Consider the following 21974-nt stretch of genomic DNA (forward strand, 5'->3'; position numbering starts at 1 on the left):
TCCACCTTAGACCTACTCACTCACGCAATGAATCGTAAAACACGGGAGCGAGAGGGACACTAGACATGGATTAAGAGAAAAGGTGACATAGCCTATATCATGGCAAAATCCTTTAAGCACAGATGTACAATGGTGAAATTCGATTAGAAAATTTCTTTTTGCTTTATTCTCGATCCAAATTCTCCTCCTTTGCAAAGGAAATCTCGTCTAAAGTCGACCTCTGTAGCCCCTCGTCTGCTTTTTAAAAACAATCACCTTCCAGAAGGTTGAAGATGATAAATTTCGAGCGCTGCTGCCTATATGGCAGCAGCCATTGCCATTAAAAAGCTCTGCATTTTTAAGATCAACGGCGCTTGCTAGTGCCACGTAGGGCACTAGCGCTCGAAATTTAACCGCAAACCCAGAAGGTTGGCGCCCCTTCTCCCATGCAGTCGGTGCCTTCCTTGTGTTGTCAGCTAACTAGCCCTCGACTTATCAACCGGTCCTCAGGCCTGTGCCATGAAGCCCTTTTTATGGCCCATCACAAATCCGTCTCTGAAGCAGGCCTCTGCAGCCCCCTCTTTCTCCAGCACTTGCACCCTCATCCACTGCTTGCCGCCCCTTCTCTTGGCTAGCACTCGGTGATCCTCTTTGCAGCCCTATAACGCTCTCTCATAACCTGCTTATGACCTTGCCTTATATAGCCTGCAGCTATGGATGCCTCGTCTACTTTATTGCACCAAGTTCCCCTCTCTCTGGAGGTCGCAGCCCCTGATCATACCGAAGGCTCCCCTTTCTTCTGCTCTAAGCCAGCCTTCTGGCGGCTCTACACACCCAAGAAGCCCCACCCTCTCTGCATGTAGGTACCCTCACCTTCTGAAGTCTGCCTCCCAGGCCTGTTCACAGACCAGCTCTTCACGCTCTGGCACTTGAACCTTGTCTGTCTTTCTCCACTCTCTTTTCCTCCCAATCTCTGTAGCGCCACCTTGTTGGTACCCGTCACCTCTTGGCTCTTGAAGTCCCTCCTCCTCAAAACCTGCTGTCAAGGATCCCCTTGCCTTCCAGGCCCGCCCACAGGTTCAACCCCCGATGTATAATAACCCGCCATCCTCACCATAGGCTGCTTCTTCGTCCAAAAAGCTGGCGGCCCTCGGCCCTACTCGCCCCTTCCTCTGCAGCGCTCCCTTGAGGCCCCCCATCACTGGCGGCCCTCATTCACCCCTATCTGGTAATCCCTCATGCAGCAGCAAGTGGCATCCTTTCCCCATGCAGATGGCGCTGCTCCTTTGCATACCCACCACCTTACAGTATTTATTTTTTTAGCACAAACTTTGACTTGGGCCACTTTCCCACCACCCTTACTTGCCGAAGTTTGGAAAAACATTTTTTCTTTCCTTTGACCACACTGCCTGCACACCCTTCAACCCCCAAGATTCTCCACTTATTTAAAAAACAACTGCTTCACTTCCTTTGAAGCCCCTTGCATCGATATCCACCTTGAGCGCAACTCGTAAAAAACTCCGCAATAATGAAGCATGACTGTGATTACATCAAGGTCGCCCATCTGCAATAGGTCGCTTCTCTCTGGTATAATAGCCTTGTCCCCGATTGTTTCGAATGTAGAGCTATAAAAAACATGCTACAAAAAGCATCAGGAGCCGCACACATTGATAGGCGGTGCCCTTTGGGCACTTCGAGTAGTTGAGTCAAAAAAACCATGCTTGACCTGCTAAAAAACACATTTGGCATACAATTCTTGATAACATCTTTTGTTCTTTGCATCTAGTACCTACCCAAGCATTTCCCCATCAGGCTACTGATTTCCACACCGCTGCTACTAGCACTTCCATGCGTCGACACAGACTAGGTGCGCCATCATTACCCACCCCCTTGTTGAGCATTTATGCTCAACCATAGCATTATTTAGGTAAAATAGTACTGCATAGAGAGAATGATATGAAATAGCGACATAATGAGAATAAATGATATATACAATGGATGTATAGATAGTTTAGAGGAAAACAATTATGATTCGCATCACCCTCCAGGGTCAAACGGAAAGGTCGAAGCTTCCCCAAGCATGGCATAGAGTCCACCTGGATCAAAAGCGAAGCATTGGCTGTGGCCATCCCCTTGTAAAGCATGCACATTGAAGCCCCTCTTTGCACTTGTAGGCCAATAGACAGGCCACCCTTCCAGCTCTTTATAGCACGGAGCTTTGTCACCCTGCATCCATAAACCTTCCTACCAACCATAAACATACTTGTGATCACTTGAAGCACCTGTACCATAAACTGCTATCATGCCATCTTCTATAGAACCCTCCATATCATCATCTTTATCACATGAGGATTGAAGCCTGCATAGTACACCCTGCAAAGCAGCCTGGAGCAACATAGCTATCAACAACAAAACACATAGCTTCAATGCTTTGCCATTTTCTTCCACTTGCTACATAGCCAAGCAAACATGTTCCCTTTGCAAATCTACATCCAAACCCTGTGTAAAGGGCTCCAAGACCACCTTTTCGTATCGAAGAGCATGACCTGCTAAAGCTTCAACCTGTTCTTCAAAGACCTCATCACCTGCAAGGTTGGTGGCACCTTCCTCTTTGCATGGAACCTATCTCTTATAGGTTACACCTGTACCAGTTTCCATAGAGTCATCTGCCAAAGCTAGCTCTCCATGGCTACACACAAACTCTGAAACTTCAAAGTGCACCTCGACATGCCCACCAAGGCAAGGTTGCCCCACCCCCTGCATAGATAAATCAACTTGACCTACCACAGCTTCTATTCTTAGTGAGAGCCGACTTTCGAAAATCAAAGAAAAAAAAAAGAAAAAAACTTATCCCCCCCTCTCCCCCCCCGCACGACGGGCTTTAGATAAAATAACACCCCCTCTCTCTCTCTCTCATTTTCCCTACATACCTCTCTCTAATATCCACTCTCCCTCTCTCCAAAATTTACCCCCACTCTCATTATCCCCCCCCCCCCCCCCCCCGGCCAGGTGCAAGCTTTGAGCACTCACCCCCGACCCCTCTCTCGTGCTCCCTCTGTGTGAGCCGCATGGAAACACTCCCCCCCTCCGCTCGCCCGTATTCTTACACTCACCCTTTACATTCCCCCCCCCCCCCCCCCCCCCACTCTCATTACTCCCTACCTTGGCCCGCTAATATTCTTCCCCTAACCCCTCCCCCCTCTTCCCCACCCGCTCGCCTCACCCTCCCCTCGGCCTCATTCCCTCCCCCTTGGCCCGCTAATATTCTCCCTCACTCCCACCCATTGACTTGCTCCCCTCCTGTCATCCTTAAGCTACCATGCAAGACAGTAGATACTATTCCCTCTCTCTCTCACCCACACATCTCCCCTACCCCACTCCATTGCCAAAACCCCTCCCCCCCCCCTTCCTTCACTCTCTTGTCCGACGGCCCACAAGGCGTGGACCTTACCCTCTCTCTCCCTCACTCTCTCTCTCTCTCTCTCTGTCTCTCTCTCTCTCTCACGAGCCTCTGAAGGCGTCGAAAAACACTCCCCCTCTCTCCGTTATCCACACCCTCCCTCCCTTACACACCCTCTCTACCCACACACCCTATCCCTCCCTCTCCCTCTCACACTCTATCCTTCTCTCAGCCCGAAGGCGCACGTCTCTCTCCCTCTCTCTCTCTCTCTCTCTCTCTCTCTCTCCTCTCTCTCTCTCTCTCTCTCTCTCTCTCTCTCTCTCTCTCTCTCTCTATACACACACACACACACACACCACACACACCATACACCCCGTACTCTCTCCCTTTGGCGCTGTGCACGAGCCCGCAACAGAAACTCTCTCTCTCTCTCTCTCTCTCTCTCCCTCACGGGCGCTCAGGTCGCAGCAGACCGTCTCTCTCTCTCTCTCTCCCTCACGGGCGCTCAGGCCGCAGCAGACCGTCTCTCTCTCTCTCTCTCTCTCTCTCTCTCTCTCTCTCTCTCTCTCTCTCTCTCTCTCTCTCTCTCTCTCTCTCTCTCTCTCCACACACACCATATCCACACACACACCGCACATACCCACACTCTCTCTCTGACCCCATCTCCCCCCCTATGCGCCTCGTGTAGTTTAGCAGGTAGCCGGCCGCCGTCAACCATCGACGAGAAACAAAAATAAATAAATAAAAATATATATATATATTGTATATATTAATATTAAGCCCCCTTCCCACGCACGTTTACGCGCGCTTGCACATACACACACACCCGCCCTCATACACCAATACATACACACACACACACGCATATACGCACTGCACCACAAAAAAAAGGAAAAAAAACCAAAGGTTTAGGACTACGACATCGACGAATAAAGAAGAAGGATCCAAAGCACGCGTCGACAACAACAAAAAGAGAAAATGCGCCGAAGGCATGCCCCGGCCGACTCTGAAAAGAAGTACGCTCGACATCGACGCACCGGGAGCACACCATTCCCTGGCAACATGCAACCACGACGCCATTCCAGTAATTTATAGGTTATTTTCATCATTATCTTCAGTTTTCACCCGACCCATTGTAAATTTCCATTTTTTGTAAATATCCTCTCTCTAGGTGATGGTCACAAAGGCCCACCTAGAGATTCCCATCTTTTAATAAGCTCCCAAAACGAAGCAAGGGTCAACCACACCGGGCCCACCACTTGCTTTGTCTCCCCGATTAAGCTTACCCTAACCACACTGGGATTACCATAATCCAAGCAGCCAACACCTATAAATTGGCACTGAGAGGTCACTATCGGGGGGGGGGGGGGGTTGGCAATTCATGAGGAGCCAAGCATTTTGTAGAGTGTAGTGGGAAGGATTGACACTATCACCATCATGGGAAGGGGGGGCTTGTGTGTTGGGTTTGCCTTGGGAATTGCACTATGCGAAGGGAACCACATCCATCTCTCGACTCCAATGGTCGACGCACACACGTATACACGCTCTTGGTAGTGAGTATTCACGATCATTGAGTCGTCTTAGAGAACGCACCAAGTAGGTTGCACCACCTCCTCTCCCTATCTCTTTACCACCACGGCATGACACTTTGTAAATGTTGCAGAAATAATTCACCCTCACACCCCCCGAGGGTTTTCATCATTTGCAAATTTCTCTCTCTCTCTCTCTCTCTCTCTCTCTCTCTCTCTCTCTCTGTGTGTGTGTGTGTGTGTGTAAGTTTGCGGTGTTCATATCATCGTGGTTTGCGTCCTAGCCGCTCAAAGCTAGGTGGTGCCCCCTGTTCACTTTACCGTGGCAGGCTCGAGGCGCGCCATTCGGCCCCTGTCGTTTTAGAGGCCGTCGGGGTTCGGGGTCGGCTCTGCGTCCGTCATTTGGTGCCCCCACTGAGGAGGGCTTTTCTAAGACCCTTCAGTTTACAATTCTGAAAGTGACGCCCACTATCAATCATGGACGAATGGCTGAAGGAATTTTCTAACTGGAGGACGGAAGAAGAGGAGACGAAGGAGGCACTAGCCGCCTTCATTGAGGTGCTACTGTCAGGCTGCAATGTCGTCAGCATTCAAGAGGTAAATTCTCCATCTCGTGTCGCTCGTTCTAACTATAAATCGAAAGCATCAGGTGGGAGGTTGGTGAAGTGCCGTCACTGTTGTCAACCAAGTCACACTGTCAATGAGTGCCAGCAACGAAGGCAGCAAAAGGGCTGAAGTCATCTACATCGATATTCATCGTGAATGTCAGGACACGGGTCCTGTACCCTAAGAACTAGGCTAGGCACAAGGACTACGGCCACAGGCCGGGCTAGGCAGTGTGGACAGGGGATCCGTCTAGGGCAAGGGGCTAGGAGCCCACCCTATAAAGGGAGGTTGGGAGGAGGATCTATCAGAGCCTAGTTGCCTAGTATCTTACATTGGTATCAGAGCCGCTCCTTTTTTAGGGACTAGGCATGGAGAGCCAGCCGTTTTTGGCTTTGCATGGGCATGCAATCTAAATTGGGAGAGGGAAGAAGAAGCCGAAGCTCGCGCGTGTGCAGCAACCCCTAGTCGGGGACGAGGGCGTCTTTGACCTGCTCCAAACCCTTTGAAGTTAAGCTTAGTTGGAGCGCAGAGAGAAGAACATCATTTGCCGTCTCTTGCCCGGCTTCAGAGGAGCTCGCCATCGCGAGCTAACTCCCTCACAAAGATTGCGCAGGCGGCCGCGCTGTCTCCAGAGCATAGCTCGTCAATTTGTTTTTCTTTTTTCCCACTATTGGGCGCCCTAGGGTGCCCATGGGCCACCCAAGGACAACCCAAGCGGCCTGTCACATGACCAGCATGGCCAAGGGCATTCGCAAGGGAAAGATGCAGCCAGCGATCGTGCATGCCTTGGTTGTAGGATTTTCTCGACATCAATATAGTCGGTACGGCACGGCTTGCAACTTTGGCATGAAAAGGGAATCGACCCAAATGGTCGCTTCTCGCAGTGACGAACAAAAGGGAATCGACCCAAACGGTCGCTTTGAACAACATATCCACGATGACAACCAACCAGGCACGGCTTGGCAAATTATCGGAGGTCAAAGTCATTGGCAACCGCAATTTACATAATTCCACATAATTCACCATGACTCGAAGATCATCATCAATGGATATTTGACAACACAGGTATGGCTTGTCTGCGAAATCATTACCGATGTTTTGCTTGACCAAGGTCGAACATCATGGACGCTCATATACATCATGAGCATTGTAGCCGATGAGGCGAGTCGACGTAAGTATCTAATCATGCAACGTGAGAGGAACCAGCAAGGCGGGTCGGCATCAGTCCGCACTACGATGTGCACACCATACATGTTTGGACTCGCCATTGGCATGCAAATTCGGATACGACAAGGTCGTATCTGCACTAAACAAGGTGGATCAAAGTATACCTTTCCTCATGCTTGAAAGGGGAATCCACAACATGCCCGATGACAGAAACAGTTGTGCGGGTACGTTATGATGGCATGGAAGCAAGACATCAAGGCACGCCATATCTTGGTATGCGTGTTCATGCATGCTGTCAGAGATCGACACCATGGTACTCCAAGTCGTCACGCAATTCATGAGGTATGCAGTTATTTTACATTTTTTGATTCGGATGTGATTGCTTGCTAGGGCAACGCCAAGATCTAGAATCTCAAGGAGATTGGCACAACCTGTTGCTCGTTGACATAAAGGGAGCCAAGGTGCTCTGGAGGGCTGGCTCCTTGTCGCCGCTTCTAGCAGACGGCGAAGAATACTTACCACGCCGTGGTATTCGCAATTCCAGGTACACTTTGCAACTCCAATCAAGTTACATATCTATTGCAGGTACTTTCATGATTCTCCATACGAGGTAATTTTTGACACGGTCGATTCGTTGTTGCCATGATAGCTATATCATGGCAGGAGCATACGTTGGCTATGAGCACAACAGCTTGTCTGTGAAGCAAGGCTTCAATTTGTGGGGGCATGTTTTTCGGCATGGCCGACTCCTTGTCACTGTGTCTAGAAGCGGACAGGGGACGTTTGCCACACATTACTAGCTAATTTTAGTTAAACTCACTCGACAAGGTCGACTCTTTTTGTCATGATATCTGTATGTCAACAACCGCTTCAGTTGGCTATCAGCAAGGCTTCAATTGCCCACGTTTGGTATATGCTATGAGCATACAAACTTGGGAGGGATTTGACATTATGCTTAAATGATCTTTCATGGTGTACATGATACAAGAGGGCGCACGAGCATACATGACAACTCTCTCTCGTGTAGCAGAATTGGCTATGAGCCACATTCGAACGAGTTTTCCTTTGGAAGTTCAACACAACTAGTGGCAGTCGAATGACCAAGTTAGCCAAGCTTAAGTTTTTCTTGTTTTTTCCTATTTATACTTTAGGGCCAGGGGAATTGGCAAAATAGGGAACATCAGTTCACAGAATCCCTCCCAGTCTAAACTGTACAAGGCACTTATGGTTTTGGTTCTCACGATTGAGGCCATCACTCTCCGCAAGGGCTTACGCTTTTGCATGCAAGGCATGCTAAGCAGGTGGCATGGATTCCACCACTTCATGCAGTATGCTTCCGCTACCACACTCGTAACTATGTCAAGGACAGAATAAGTTATGGATTGTTTAACCTGATGGTTGGTTGCTATCAACACCTAATAGCACTAAAAGGAACCCCAAATCTAGGACTTATTTCACAGGCAAAGTGCCAATGCTACGTCATTTTCATACAATCACGACCCTGCAAGGAAAGTAGGTCAAGATGTGGTTGTGTTTTTTGATACCTGTCTCAATGAGCGAGTCATACAGAACACTTTTGGAATGCTTATACGATAAGTCAGGCATAAAATGCGTAAGAGCACACAGCTTGGGTGCACACTCTAAAACTTAAGGCAAGTTCCTCAGCCCAGCATGCTCTTCTTCTTCTCTCTCTCTCTCTCTCTCTCTCTCTCTCTCTCTCTCTCTCTCTCTTTAAGGGAAACATGAAAATCTTCTAAGAAGCTTTTGATACATGTTTTGCTCATGAGTTGGCCTGAGCCAAGGTGGCTCTAACTCTCAGCTAACAAGTGGCTTATGCTACTCAAATTAGCTGTTATCGGTTCGTTGATTGAACACTATTTTGCATAAGGGCTATGAGCCAAACAGACTAAGAGCCGATGTTAGGATAAGGGTAAGACCCAACTATTGGCATTCTTTGGGTGATTGTTGTCAAGATATACCCAAGGAAGTAAACATCGACGTTAATAGACAAGCAAGAGTCTTGTCATTACGGATATTTAGGGTGTCATTTTCGCACTATAGGTTTCTAGTACGATGCTCATGCTGAGTTTTTGATACTCTTGCACTTCCATCAGCTGATCTATACCATGGAGTCTAGAGACAGCACACAATTAAGACAGCATGGCTGTTAATACGAGCTAGACATTTGACTTATGTGGATTTCTTGCTCTCACTATAGCACTACGGCGTGTCTATGGATATACTTGTTCAGGTAAGACCCGGTGGGTGATTGTTACATCACCCCATAGGCATTAAGGATCACAGTTTGATCTGCATTGAGGATCATAGTTTGATCTCTCCCAGTTAGACTTTCAAGAAAAGAATTTTGCACTCTACTACGCGGTAGCGGACAAATTCAACTTCTCAAGTGATTTCAATCAATACGTACACGGTTAACTATGTTGGTTACTATTACCTTCTAGTTGAGCAGTTTCTACAAAAGGTCTTACCAAAGGGTTTGCCTATGTACATTTTAACCAAAGAGGTTGGATTGCGAGGGCAACACCCATGGTTCCCACTACAATGCTGTTTGTTTGTTCAGGTAGGAGACGTGCTCCTTTCCATTTGAATACGGGTAAGTGAACATTACGTCCAAATCTCCAGGTATGCATCTATTTATTTGGTGTCATTCCATTGTTAGTATGCTTTTCTTGGTTTTTCAAGACTTACAAGTACCCTTGAATGTTACAGAGTCATGCCAAGGGCATGTCGGCACAAAGTATTTTGGGCCAAGTATCCAATCTATCTTTCTGCCCTATACTGTTACGAACCTACTTCTAGGGTTCTATTTGGCACATGTTGTCACATGGGATACAACATGGTCTAGGAACTCAAGGAGTTCGGTTTAGCCAGTGTGGAGCAATGAATGAGGGTCCCTCTCACTCTTGTCGTAAACTGTTTAGAGCTACCTCCACACACAAGTACATCTTGTACTTGTAGGATGTTCTTTTTCAGACATCCTTAGTTGAGACATATTCCACATGTGGCGAATATGAGTCTCTGGGACTGACACTGGTGCCCCCTATTTCAAATATGTGTCACGAAAAAGTCCCTAAGTGCTGGTCACATCTGTTTTCTAGACCATTTTTAGCACGGCGTATCGGGAGCAATTTCGAGGTTAGAAATTGTCGGATACTTAGAATGACTTGTTAAGGTACAAGTATTGCTAAACAACATTACAGATGGTTGTTTATACATATCGCAAATGAAAAAGTTTCATTGTTTGTATCTATAAGTGATCACTGTTTCACCTTCTATTATGTTTAAGCAAAGCTTGCAAAATATTGCAAACAAAAGTATTTAGTTTTTTTTCCGAACTATTTACATTCCTGTTAATGTGTGCTAAGCGTATCACATTTGCCATAAGTATTGGCAAGAATTACCATGGAAATACAGGTTCGGATCTGTTTTTTGCTAAATGTATGCACACTAGGTGTTATGGGCCCTAGTGTTTAGCAAAGGCTGATTTGGAACGGCATGCATATTCCTCAAGTTGTTGCTTATGAAGCATTTTGCACTTTATGTGCACTATCTCTATGAGATTACCTTTGAGTCTATAAATCACCAATAGAGGTCATGGCTCGGTTTGGGTGTCTGTGGATTTTTTCAAGTTAACCACGATGGTTATTTAGGACATTGTTGATTCTTCACCAATGTTAAACACTACTGTGATTTTCCGTTCACCAGTCATCTGTGATGACTGTCTGTAAACCGTGAGGAAAACACACATCAGTACTGTCAGTTATCCAAGGGGATAGGCAGATTACAAAGATTACAAAGAGTAATCTCGTGCTAAAGGATCTACTAAGAGCATACGTTAACACAACGCATTTCTAAATAGATGAGTTTCTCCCTATTCTAGAATTTGCTTAAGTACGATTTACGACTTTGAACACCTCTTGTGGTGGGGTTGGAGATTGTGTCAATACTTTCATACGTCAAGGACTTACCAGGTGTGCATACATAACATGTTGGCAAGTAACCTTCATTAGGGATGCACATGTAACGGACTATTCAAGATACTCAGGCGAGTAGGAAATTTGGCTCACAACTGCATGGAAAGTTACGCCAAAGTTTCCTAACATTATTCCAGTCCCTTCAGAAGATCTGAAAACTGGTTATGCCTTTGGACAACTCTTAGTTGTGGTTACTCCTTTACAGTACTCAAGTGAGTTATAAATGGAGTCACCATTTAAACCCAAGTGACTCTTAGTTGTGGTTACTCCTTTACAGCACTCAAGTGAGTTATAAATGGAGTTACCATTTAGACCCAAGTGGTTGCAAACGGACAACAATGTTGAAAATCAAGATATTCATCTTGGTTTCATTGAACCTCCTCACTGCACCAATTATCGGTCATACAGACAATTGGCTCACTTATGGGACGTCAATAAAGAGAACACTAGTATTCTTAAAAAGATGTTACTACTTCTGTTTTCGAGGACGAAAAGTCTTCCTTAAGGGGGAAGTAATGTCAGGACACAGGTCATGTACCCTAAGAACTAGGCTAGGCACAAGGACTACGGCCACGGGCCGGGCTAGGCAGTGTGGACAGGGGATCCATCTAGGGCAAGGGGCTAGGAGCCCACCCTATAAAGGGAGGTTGGGAGGAGGATCTATCAGAGCCTAGTTTCCTAGTATCTTACAGTGAAGAAATCATTCACGTCAAGGAAGGGAAGCAAACGGTGAGACCTCTTTTCCCTAAAGAAACTGCAGTCAAAGATATAACACCAAAGTGGCCTAAAGGGGCTTCTCGAGCAAAAGGCAATGAGAAGATAATCCAGTCTGGAAACACATGACCCCGAAGGGAGAAGCATCTGGCCAAGCAAGTGCTTCAAGCTCAGAGAGCCGGGTTGTACCCACTTTTTCAAGGAAGAAGTCATCCTAAGCTAAGCGGCGGAAGGTCGCCTACCGATTTGCACGACGCATGCGAGTGCTACCAATCCACTTCGACAATCCAGAAGAAGTGGTAAGAATATTCTTATGTCCTAGAGAAGAGTGGTTCGGCTATTGCTCTCGCTGTTTTGGGAAGCGAGTGGAGGATCTTCCTCCTCTCCCTGTACAACTTATCCTAAAGAAACTCTCTACCACGGGAGAAACCCAGTGGGCTGGGGATGACGAGTTGCAACTGAATGGAGTAGAATTCATGCAACACGCCGATTACGGAAATTACCAGCAATTGCTGTTAGACAAGAGGATGGGAGTGGTCAGACGTGTTGCCATCACTCCATACGTGCTGAGCAACGAAGGAAAGGTAGAGCCCATGAAAGACGACGACCTCTTGTGGATGTTCCGAATCATCAAAACTGGCACGGTAAGAGTATAAGTAAGTATTCCGCCCTCTGTGCATGATGGAAAATGGGTCGACGACATTCCCCTTCAGATTCCTGCAGCATATGCATGTGAATATCTATGTAGATAGGAAAGTCTTCTACCAACAGAAGATCGTACACCTATTCGGTGCGGCGGTACTAGGAGAAATCCTCAATTCTCCGAACCCTATCATTCTCCCATATTAGATTACCATCATTCTTTTAATGTCTCTATCTTTATCCTGTTTTAACCTATCCACCCACCCCTGTAAAAAGCCTCTATGAGCCGCTACTGTTAATGTTATGGAAAAAAAAAAGGGTTTGTAATTTCCTGAGTCACTACCATGGTAAGTGTTTCTTTCCCCATGTTCAGTGGAAAGAAGGGAGAGGATCTCACCACCGACTTTTAGGATGATTTCGACATTGCTTGTGTCGTCTCCAACAAAGATGCCGACGTTTCACGACTTAGAATTTTTTCTCTACTCATGAAAGTAGAGGCCAAGTCCTTGTATAATGCATTGCTCCAGGCTACCAAGAATGCATGGGATGTGTTAAGGGCTACTTTTGTAAAGAGGTTTGGTGGAGGCACAACCTCGGAGAAGCTATGGCAGCTACTACTGACAGAATTAAAGCAGGGGAGGCCTGCTCGAGTATGCCGCCTACGAGTCCAAATTTGTGGACTTATGGGAGAGATGGGTTGTCTCACTGGAGGAAGGTGAAGGAGGGCCTAATTTCCTAAAGTAGGACAGTTTCATTGCTGTTCTATGGTCGCCGCTTAGAGAGAAGATGAAGGGAAGGTTTCCTGCAACATATGAGTTGGCACTCGAAGTAGCCCACCTTAAAGATAAGAAGCTGCGCATGCAAGCAAGAGTAAACGAGTCAGAGGAAACAAGATTGGCCCAACCAACCCTAGTGGCTGCAATAGCCAATCATAGAGTCCAATCGTAGGAGGCATCAGAAGAACAGCAAGACCTTCTGAGTCACATCACCACCCCACATCACCACCCAACTAGAGAGTTTATCTGTGCATCTGGTGCAGTAAGGGCATGCATTTGGCGAAAACCTAGAACAAGGAAGGGGACAACGAAGGCAGAACCCAGAGTACCACTGTTACAACTGCGACGAAGATGGCCATGGAATGTACTACTGTCCATACCTGAGGAGGCAGAATTTCAATAGAGGGCGGAGACAGAATCAGATCTCTCCGGCAAGAGCCAGACCACCACCACCTAGGCAGCCAAGACCAATCCCACCGGTCCAAATCCTTCGACCATCTGTACAACAACAACCACCACCTCAACCTCTCATTCCACCACTACCCCCACCACCTGCTGTGAACCAAGCGGTGAGTGTTATTAGCTTGGAGGCTAAAGGGAAGGCGAAGGTAGAAGAATCAGCTCGAGAGAAGCACAAAGGAAAAGTGAAGGTAGAAGAAGTGGATGCTATGGGAGTGAAGCGTGCGAGGCACGAGGAGGCATCTCAAAGAGAAGAGAAGATGAAAGGAAAGGCCGAGTCTAGCAAGCAAGCAGCTAAACCGCGGCGGAAGATAGACATCGTGGACTTCTCACTAGGTGAGTATGCAAAACCCTATGACTTAGTTCAGGATGTGTTAATGCAGGGCCCGAAGATAACTTGGCCCCAATTACTCCACCTTGCACCCATAATGAGGAGGCAATGGACGAAAATGGTAAGTACCAGGAAATCAAGACCCAGGATAGCTGGGGCTATCTCTAGGAGGGATATCGACGACATCCTGCCAACCATGGATGCTCACATCAAGGGGCAACAAATTCCAAACGTCTACATAGATGGTGGAGTTCAAATATGCGTCATGAGTGAAAAGATGATGCACCATCTAGGTCTAGAAGTACGTAGGCCGGCACTCTGCCGACACCCTGTCGAGCCAAGATGGCAAACAATGTAAGAGTGAAATGCGTAGGCATTGTAAATGCGGTCAAAGTAAAAGCATTCAATACAGAAGTGGAGGTAGACATCTTCGTCATGCCACACAAAGGGGAGGGCTACCCCATCATTCTTGGGAGGCCTTGGCTTATGGCTATGGAAGCTAAATAAGACTGGAGCACCGGGATGATCCAGATGATGGATGCTAAAGGGAAGTCCATATTCTACGACATGAGGACTGGAAAGTAGCGCAACATGATCTTGGAGGCTTCAGAATATGAGTCCACCAACGACTACTGGTCTACCTGAGGAGAAGAGACGACCATCACTGACGGAAGTGACGGTAGCATAGAAGTGATGGGGGTCATTCTTAAAGACCCAAACAGTTTAACACCATCTGAAACAACCTTGACAAGCCAAGAGGGATCACCAGGTATGCAGTCCTTGGAGGATGCAGGTAAGCTACAAAAATGCTCTCAAATGAGTTAACCAATGAAGAAAGGAAGGAGTACGTCTCCATGCTAGGTAACTTCACTACTTTGTTCATTGATGGCTATGATAAGATCATAGGAATTACAGTAGTACAACACCACATAAAGCTCAAGGAAGGCAGTAAACCCGTAGTACAAAAGCTCATAAGACTTGGAGTAATCCAATAAGAGGCATTGGTTAAAGAAGTAAGAAGTTTGCTACAAGCAGGTTTCATCTATCCTGTCGAAGACTCAGAATGGGTCTCCCCAGTAGTAGTCACACCAAAAAAAAAAGGTAAGTGGAGAGTGTGTGTGGATTATAAACCTCTCAATGCAGCCATGAAGAGGGACCACTTTCCCCTCCCATTCCAGGATGAAATACTCAATGAAGTGGTAGGTCACGAGGGATACACAGTATGCGATGGCTACTCACGATACTTCCAGATTAGCATTGCAGAGGAGGATCAGAAGAACACAACCTTCATCACACCTTGGGGATGTTTTGCCTACAGAGTGATGCCGTTTGGCCTCACTAACGCCCCGGCCACGTTTCAACGCTATGTGACTTTTGTTTTCCAACCCTACTTTGAAACATCAATACGGGTTTTCATAGATAATTTTTGCATTTATAACTCACGAGCCCTTCATTTAAGCAAAGTCTATGATGGCTTAACGAGGCTGCAAACCTTGGGTGGCCAACTCAACGTGGAAAAGTGTCACATTGGTGAGAGCAAAGTCACTCTCCTTGGTCATGTAATTTCAACAAAAGGAATCAAGGCTGACCCTAGCAAGATTCAGGCCCTGGTATCTTTATCGTCACCCACCACCGCCAAGGAGCTGGTTCTTTCTTTCAGAAGGTAAGATACTTAAGCAGGTTCATTCACCTGCTATCTCAAGCGGTCCTTCCCCTACAACAACTCACCCACAGGGATGTCTTCTCATGGAGTGAAGAGAACAAGCAGGATTTTACTGAGGTGAAGCAAATCCTAGCTAAGCTTCCCACAATTTCACCTCCTAAGTGGGACGAGCCATTTTATGTGAACCCTAATGTGGGAAGTGATACACTCGGAGCAGTGCTAATGCAAAAGGACCCCAAAACTTCTTTCATGCGCCCTATTTACTTCTCTAGTCATGTCATGACCCCGTCAGAAAAAGGATTAACCGAAGTAGAACACATGGTTCTGGCACTAATGTTTGCTACCACAAAGTTCCGCTTCTATCTCCTGCCTAGACCCTTTGTAATCCTGACAATGGAGGAGGTCTTCCCATATGTAATGAGACACATGGAAATCTCATCTAGGATCTCAAAGTGGTTAATTAGACTACAAGAGTTTGACTACACCATGCAAGTAGAAAACTCCACCAGGACTAGTTTAGCAGGAATTCTCACTCATCGCCATTATGAGAAGAAGCTGAAGGTCAACACGGAAGCAAAGGAAGAAACACCAACGATAGAAAGTCCTAGGGTAGAGAGAGCTCACTCTCTTTTCTTTGACAGAGAATACAAGAGAACAATGGATCACTCTGCAGCAGTCATGGTCATTTTCAATGAACGGCAAGAAAGAGTATTCTCCATGGGGCAGTTATTACACTCCCACTCCAACAATGAAGAAAAATATGCAGCCCTAGCTCTTGGGTTGGAACAATGTATTTCACAAAGAATTCACGCCTAAATGTGTTCGGCGACGCTTTGCATTTGATAAGGCAGATAAATGGCACCTCGAATTGCAAAAATCAGGTTTTACTTGGTCAACTTTTCCAAGTTAAGGACCTTCTAAAGAAGTTTGAAGCAGTGAAACTATTCCATGTCCCCAGGGCAGAAAATCAAGAGGGAGATACGCTAGCTAAAGAAAGAATACAAGACGTTCCCATAGGGGCGATCAAATTAAAACTACCCCTCTTCCAAGGTAGTGATGCCATGCCTGATGTCATCAGTTTTCTAGATACAAGAGAATGTCCAGCAGGACACACCAAAGGCCAAAAACAGTGGCTGGTAAGGAAGGCTACTAGGTACCACCTTATAGACGACCTCTTGTATTGTAAGGGCAAAGATCAAATTCTTAGGCGGGTGCCAACCTCCAGTGAAATCATAGAGGTAATTTCAAGTTTCCATGACGGCGTCTGTGGCGGTCATTTTGCTCTAGATATCACCAGTAGGAAGATTCTACAGGCAAGATACTTTTGGCCTAGTTTGAACAAGGATGTACACCATTGGTGTAAAACATGCAAGGCTTGTCAAGTGGCTAGTGATTGCACGTTCACCTATGAGCCACAAACCCCTATCATCTCATATGGTCCTTTTGAGAAATGGGGAATAGATGCAATCGGTCCTTTACCAAGGGCCCAATTAGGTAAACTGTACATCATAGTGGGTGTAGACTACATGATTCGATGGGCAGAAGCAACGGCCACCACCCGCATTACAGCCCAAGAGGTGGCAAAGTTCATTTTTGAGCATATCGTTTGCCGTTTTGGCACTCCTCTTGAGATAATATCAGATAGAGGACCAGGATTCAGAGGTGATTTGGTGGGAGAACTGATGAAGAAGTTAGGCATCACACGTCGGCATTCCACACCATACTATCCACAATGCAATGGTCTGGTAGAGAAGGTAATGTAATGATTTGCAAAATCATCACAAAATAGGTAAACAACCACACAGGGGACTGGGATAAACATCTCATGGCAGCTCTTTGGGCCTACAGAACAACGTTCCGAACATCACTAGGTTTCACTCATTTCCATCTAGTTTATGGGAAGGAGGCAATTCTACCCATTGAGGTACAAATAGCCAGCTTACGAGTTTTGGCTAGCCAGACACATCGTCCAATTGTAAACCTTCGAAACCACATCTTGGATCTGGAGAGACTCCAACTGGATAGGGAAGAAGCAATCAATCATTATGCAGCACACGTAAAACGATGCCGGCTCACTTTCAATCAAGGGCTTAAAGAAAAGGGACTGGAAAGAGGCATGTTAGTACTTCGATACGACAACATATTTGACACTAGAAAGGATAAGAAATTTCAACCCAGATGGGAAGGGTCATTCATCATCAAGAAACGCTATGACAACGGCAACTATAAGCTGATGGAAGCAGATGGGAGAATTCACAAGACTAGGGTCAATGGATGGAGACTGAAAAGGTATTTTCTTATGTTTGACCCAGAATTCGTGCTAAACATTCCAGAGGAGGAAGAACCCTCTAACTCTACAGTCGAGGAAGCAAAAGAAGGGCTAGAAGCATGAATGCCTCTAGCCAAAGGGAGAGGGCTAATGATAGCCGACTTTCGAAAATCAAAGAAAGAAAAAACAAAAAAAATTATTTCCCCCCCCCCCGCCCGACGGGCATTTGATAAAATAACACTCTCTCTCTCATTTTTCCTACATACCTCTCTCTAATATCCTCTCTCCCTCTCTCCCAAATTTACCCCCACTCTCATTATCCCCCCCCCCCCCCCGCCCCGGCCAGGCGCAAGCTTTGAGCACTCACCCCCGACCCCTCTCTCATGCTCCCTCTGTGTGAGCTGCATGGAAACAGCCCCCCCCCTCCGCTCGCCCGTATTCTTACACTCACCCTTTATATTCCCCCCCCCCCCCCCCCCCCACTCTCATTACTCCCTACCTTGGCCCGCTAATATTCTTCCCCTAACCCCTCCCCCCTCTTCCCCACCCGCTCCCCTCACCCTCCCCTCGGCCTCATTCCCTCCCCCTTGGCGCGCTAATATTCTCCCTCACTCCCAACCATTGACTTGCTCCCCTCCTCTCTACCTTAAGCTACCATGCAAGATAGTAGATAATATTCCCTCTCTCTCTCACCCACACATCTCCCCTACCCCACTCCATTGCCCCCCCCCCCCCCCCCCCCCCTTCCTTCACTCTCTTGTCCGGCGGCCCACAAGGCGTGGACCTTACCCTCTCTCTCTCTCTCTCTCTCTCTCTCTCTCTCTCATGAGCGTGTGAAGGTGCTGAAAAACACTCCCTCTCTCTCCGTTATCCACACACCCCCTCCCTTACACACCCTCTCTACCCACACACCCTATCCCTCCCTCTCCCTCTCACACTCTCTCCTTCTCTCAGCCCGAAGGCGCACGTCTCTCTCCCTCTCTCTCTCTCTCCTTCTCACAGGCGCTCAGGCCGCAGTAGAATATCTCTCTTTATACACACACACACACACACACACACACACACACACACACACACACACACACACACACACACACACACACACACACACCATACACCCCACACTCTCTCCCTTTGGCGCTGTGTACGAGCCCGCAATAGAAACTCTCTCTCTCTCTCTCCCTCACGGGCGCTCAGGTCGTAGCAGACCGTCTCTCTCTCTCCACACACACGATACCCACACACACAATACACACACACACACCGCACACACCCACACTCTCTCTCTGACCCCATCTCCCCCCCCATCCGCCTCGCGTAGTTTAGCAGGCAGCTGGCCGTCAACCATCGACGAAAAACAAAAACAAAAAATAAAATAATATATATATATATTGTATATATTAATATTAAGCCCCCTTCCCACGCACGTTTACGCGCACTCGCACATACACACACACCCACCCTCATACACCAACACATGCACACACATGCATATACGCACAGCACCACACAAAAAAAAGGAAAAAAACCAAAGGTTTACGACTATGACATCGACGAATAAAGAAGAAGGATCCAAAGCACGTGCCGGCAACAACAAAAAGAGAAAATACGCCGAAGGCATGCCCCGGCCGACTCCGAAAAGAAGTACGCTCGACATCGACGCACCGGCAGCACACTATTCTTCGACAACACGCAACCACGACGCCATTCCAGTAATTTATATGTTATTTTCATCATTATCTTCAGTTTTCACCCGAGCCATTGTAAATTTCCATTTTTTGTAAATATCCTCTCTCTAGGTGATGGTCACAAAGGCCCACCTGGAGATTCCCATCTTTTAATAACCTCCCAAAACAAAGCAAGGGTCAACCACACCGGGCCCATCACTTGCTTTGTCTCCCCGATTAAGCTTACCCTAACCACACTGGGATTACCATAATCCAAGCAGCCAACACCTATAAATTGGCACTGAGAGGTCACTATCGGGATGGGGGGGGGGGGGGGGGGGGGGGGGTTGGAAATTCATGAGGAGCCAAGAATTTTGTAGAGTGTAGTGGAAAGGATTGACACTATCACCATCACGGGAAGGAGGGGCTTGTGTGTTGGGTTTGCCTTGGGAATTGCACCATGCGAAGGGAACCACATCCATCTCTCGACTCCAATGGTCAATGCACACACGTATACACGCTCTTGGTAGTGAGTATTCACAATCATTGAATCGTCTTAGAGAACGCACCAAGTAGGTTGTACCACCTCCTCTCCCTATCTCTCTACCACCACAGCATGCCACTTTGTAAATGTTGCATAAATAATTCACCCTCACATCCCCCGAGGGTTTTCATCATTTGCAAATTTCTCTCTCTCTCTCTCTCTCTCTCTCTCTCTCTCTCTCTCTCTCTCTCTCTCTGTGTGTGTAAGTTTGCGGTGTTCATATCATCGTGGTTTGTGTCCTAACCACTCAAAGCTAGGTGGTGCCCCATGTTCACTTTACCGTGGCAGGCTCGAGGCGCGCCATTCGGCCCCCGTCGTTTTAGAGGCCGTCGCGGTTTGAGGTCCGCTTTGCATCTGTCGCTAGCTCCTGCAAGTCATCCTCAAAAACCTGCTCTTCAATTAGGTCGGATGCACAATCAAACCATACGTCTTCCTTCAATAGGGACTCACCATCAGAAGACAATTGATAGGGCTGCTCGATTGGCAGATTCACACAAGGCATTTCCACACTTGCACTATGCTCCTCTTTTACCCTTCAAATGACTGGCAGGCAACTCGTATACATCTTGCTCCACTTCATCTACATGAAAAACATCATAACTTTCATACCTAGAAGAGATGGATTCTGTCTCCCACACGCTATCTGTGTCCAAAGTGCTGCTGGAGCTATGAGAACTGTCAGACTCCTCTTTTGAACTTGCCAATTCTTGTACCACTGCTACCTTCCTCGTTGCTAGTTCTCGAACCAACACCTCTTCTTCAAGGTCTTCTATCACCTCGTCTTCTTGAGGAAGCAAACTAGGTGGCACCTTGAATATACCCCTCTTCATCCTTTGAGACCTGGTTGGCACTTGTTCTACCTCTTCTATCCTAGCATCAGCTTCACGTGCTTTGATCACATTCATATAAAAAAAATAAAGGGCATTTACCTCTTGATGCTCATCAATTTGTTTGGGCTTAGATCCACTTTCTACCCTGACTGTCGACTGTAGCAATCCTACCTCCATCTTCTTCTTCATTTTTCGACTCTTTGCTCAGGCGACTCTGACGGCTTCATCAAAGGTCCTTGGATCTTCATAGTACACTCTCTCAGAAACATAGGAATGCAAGCAAGATAGAAACCTTTCCGGCTTAAAGTATCCCGCATTGGTTGCTTGGGTAGTAGCCGCAAAATCACCCCAATAAGGTTCAAATTTATCAACAAAAGTATCAAAATTTTCACTTTCTTCCTGCTGCAAGCCTTTGAGCTTTGCTTCTGCTTCCGAAGCCGACACCACCTTTCGATACCTTTGTAGGAATTTCTCTCGGAATCCAATCCAATTCTGCTTGTGTCCATCTTCTAAGCCATCGAACCAAGATTTTGCTTTACCTCGCAACACCAAAGGTAGAGTCCAGAGCTTTGCTTCATCACCTCGCATTTGCAATACTTTCAGCATAAATAACTCAAAATCGGCAATCCAATCGTCAGCATCTTCATCTCCTTTGAACACTGGACCAAATTCTCGCTTCATCTTGAATCACGAACACTTTGTTAGGAAGCAATCAATGGATTCTCAGTCGGGGCACCACAAGATGGAAAGGGGGAAGTCGGAAAAACACCAACACACTCAGTGAATGCCTCTCTATAGCCCAGTGATTTCAGAGCACCCCTATCCCCTGGTAAACACACACCTAGACTCCTGATCAGCAAACAATCAATGTCCAAGCCCAAACCTGACCAGCCCTAACTGTATGCACCCAATTCAAAGCAAACAATCAATTATCCCAATCTATGACACTTGATAACATCATACACTCACATATAAGTAGTCCCGATACCTTCATGCACCCCACGATCATTGGCAGACTCAAACCTTCCCGCTAGCCATCATACTCAAGATATCCACCACAAATATACAAAAGACCAACCATTCTGATACTAATCCGTCGTCTATTTTGCACACAAAATTTCCACCTTGGACCTACTCACTCACGCAATGAACCGTAAAACACGAGAGCGAGAGGGACACTAGACATGGATTAAGAGAAAAGGTGACATAGCCTATATCATGGCAAAATCCTTTAAGCACAGATGTACAATGGTGAAATTTGATTAGAAAACTTCTTTTTGCTTCATTCTCGATCCAAATTCTCCTCCTTTGCAGAGGAAATCTCCTCTAAAGTCGACCTTTGTAGAATTTGGTTATATATCGGCTAGCTTGCCTGCGTGGCATGGCAAGCCGAGCCGGTTGCC

General features: G+C 46.8%; 1 pseudogene; it reads right to left on the reverse strand.

Annotated features, from left to right (window-relative positions):
- Positions 1–2223: 2223 nt before the first annotated feature.
- LOC147444005 (uncharacterized) lies at positions 2224–21077 on the reverse strand (annotated as a pseudogene).
- Between the last annotated feature and the right edge of the window lie 897 nt (positions 21078–21974).

Source organism: Adiantum capillus-veneris, chromosome 13 (genome assembly GCF_014529385.1).
Source record: "Adiantum capillus-veneris isolate H3 chromosome 13, ASM1452938v2, whole genome shotgun sequence".
In the NCBI taxonomy this organism is placed as follows: domain Eukaryota; kingdom Viridiplantae; phylum Streptophyta; class Polypodiopsida; order Polypodiales; family Pteridaceae; genus Adiantum; species Adiantum capillus-veneris.